The following is a 2,500-nucleotide window of genomic DNA, read 5'->3' on the forward strand; positions in this document are numbered from 1 at the left end:
TATATACTAAGTGAAAATTTCCAAAAAGCTTAAAGCACCTGGTATTCCTAGGCAGTCTCTCATCAAAGTACTACCAGACCTAAACCTGCTAAGATTCAGAAATCCGGGCATTGACCTCTATTTTTTGGCAAAATTATTATAAACTAAGTGAAAAATGTCAAAAAGCTTACAGTACCTGGTATTCCCAGGCGGTCTCCCATCCAAATACTAACCAGCCCAAACCTGCTTAGCTTCCTGAGATCAGACGAGATCGGGCATAGCCAGGTTGGTATGGCGGTAAGCGAAGTCTGCTGCAACAGAGGGCTATTATAAAGAGCAGCAATCTTATCGCCAGTACACTTTATAAGTTAGGAAAGAAAGCCCAAAAGCTTAAAGCACCTGGTATTCCTAGAAAGTCTCTCATCAAAGTACTAACCAGACCTAAACCTGCTAAGATTCAGAGATCGGGCATTGACTCTTTTTTTTTTTTTTTTTTTTTTTTTTTTATTAATGAAAAGATTATTACATAATTCGTTGAAATTTTCCAAAAAGATTAAAGCACCTTGGTATTAACAGGCAGTCTCCCATCCATGTACTAACCAGCCCAAACCTGCTAAGATTCAGAGATCCGGCATTGACTCTATTTTTTGGCAAAATTATTATATACTAAGTGAAAAATTTCCAAAAAGCTTACAGCACCTGGTATTCCCAGGCGTCTCCATCCAAGTACTAACCAGGCCCAAACCTGCTTAGCTTCCGAGATCAGACGAGATCGGGCATAGCCAGGTTGGTATGGCCGTAAGCGAAGTCTGCTGCAATGAGAGGGCTATTTAAGACCAGCCAATCTTATCGCCAGTACATTATATAAGTAGGAAAGAAAACCCAAAAGCTTAAAGCACCTGGTATTCCTAGGCAAGTCTCTCATCAAAGTACTAACCAGACCTAAACCTGCTAAGATTCAGAAATCGGGCATTGACTCTATTTTTTGGCAAAAATTATTATAAACTAAGTGAAAAATTTCCAAAAAGCTTTACAGCACCTGGTATTCCCAGGCGGTCTCCCATCCAAGTACTAACCAGGCCCAAACCTGCTTAGCTTCCGAGATCAGACGAGATCGGGCATAGCCAGGTTGGTATGGCCGTAAGCGAAGTCTGTTGCAAAGATAGGGCTATTTAAAGACCAGCCAATCTTATCGCCAGTACATTATATAAGTAGGAAAGAAAACCCAAAAGCTTAAAGCACCTGGTATTCCTAGGCAGTCTCTCATCAAAGTACTAACCAGACCTAAACCTGCTAAGATTCAGAGATCGGGCATTGACTCTTTTTTTTTTTTTTTTTTTTAATGAAAGATTATTATATAATTCGTGAAATTTTCCAAAAAGATTAAAGCACCTGGTATTCCCAGGCAGTCTCCCATCCATGTACTAACCACGCCCAAAGCTGCAAATATTCAGAGATCGGGCATTGACTCTATTTTTTGGCAAAATTATTAATATACTAAGTGAAAAATGTCCAAAAAGCTTACAGCACCTGGTATTAACAGGCAGTCTCCCATCCATGTACTAACCAGGCCCAAACCTGCTAAGATTCAGAGATCCGGCATTGACTCTATTTTTTGGCAAAATTATTATATACTAAGTGAAAAATTTCCAAAAAGCTTACAGCACCTGGTATTCCCAGGCGGTCTCCCATCCAAGTACTAACCAGGCCCAAACCTGCTTAGCTTCCGAGATCAGACGAGATCGGGCATAGCCAGGTTGGTATGGCCGTAAGCGAAGTCTGCTGCAATGAGAGGGCTATTTAAAGACCAGCCAATCTTATCGCCAGTACATTATATAAGTAGGAAAGAAAACCCAAAAGCTTAAAGCACCTGGTATTCCTAGGCAGTCTCTCATCAAAGTACTAACCAGACCTAACCTGCTAAGATTCAGAAATCGGGCATTGACTCTATTTTTTGGCAAAATTATTATAAACTAAGTGAAAAATGTCCAAAAAGCTTACAAGTACCTGGTATTCCCAGGCGGTCTCCCATCCAAGTACTAACCAGGCCCAAACCTGCTTAGCTTCCGAGATCAGACGAGATCGGGCATCAGCCAGGTTGGTATGGCGGTAAGCGAAGTCTGCTGCAAAGAGAGGGCTATTTAAAGAGCAGCCAATCTTATCGCCAGTACATTATATAAGTAGGAAAGAAAGCCCAAAAGCTTAAAGCACCTGGTATTCCTAGAAAGTCTCTCATCAAAGTACTAACCAGACCTAAACCTGCTAAGATTCAGAGATCGGGCATTGACTCTATTTTTTGGCAAAATTATTATATACTAAGTGAAAAATGTCCAAAAAGCTTACAGCACCTGGTATTCCCAGGCGGTCTCCCATCCAAGTACTAACCAGGCCCAAACCTGCTAAGATTCAGAGATCGGGCATTGACTCTAGTAGGAAAGTAGGAAAGAAAACCCAAAAGCTTAAAGCACCTGGTATTCCTAGGCAGTCTCTCATCAAAGTACTAACCAGACCTAAACTGCTA

At 41.1% G+C, this 2,500-nt stretch overlaps 3 non-coding genes and 2 pseudogenes across 3 annotated transcripts; all 5 read right to left on the reverse strand.

The window, feature by feature from the left end:
* Positions 1–163: 163 nt before the first annotated feature.
* Positions 164–282, reverse strand: LOC113101882 (uncharacterized; annotated as a pseudogene).
* Positions 283–666: 384 nt separating this feature from the next.
* LOC113101870 (5S ribosomal RNA) lies at positions 667–783 on the reverse strand. The gene has a single exon (XR_003290463.1). It is a non-coding gene; the product is annotated as a 5S ribosomal RNA (ribosomal RNA).
* Positions 784–1,006: 223 nt separating this feature from the next.
* Positions 1,007–1,125, reverse strand: LOC113101861 (5S ribosomal RNA). Its single transcript, XR_003290453.1, has one exon. It is a non-coding gene; the product is annotated as a 5S ribosomal RNA (ribosomal RNA).
* Positions 1,126–1,634: 509 nt separating this feature from the next.
* Positions 1,635–1,753, reverse strand: LOC113101851 (5S ribosomal RNA). The gene has a single exon (XR_003290444.1). It is a non-coding gene; the product is annotated as a 5S ribosomal RNA (ribosomal RNA).
* Positions 1,754–1,973: 220 nt separating this feature from the next.
* Positions 1,974–2,094, reverse strand: LOC113101880 (uncharacterized; annotated as a pseudogene).
* Between the last annotated feature and the right edge of the window lie 406 nt (positions 2,095–2,500).

Source organism: Carassius auratus, unplaced genomic scaffold (assembly GCF_003368295.1).
Source record: "Carassius auratus strain Wakin unplaced genomic scaffold, ASM336829v1 scaf_tig00217656, whole genome shotgun sequence".
NCBI lineage: Eukaryota > Metazoa > Chordata > Actinopteri > Cypriniformes > Cyprinidae > Carassius > Carassius auratus.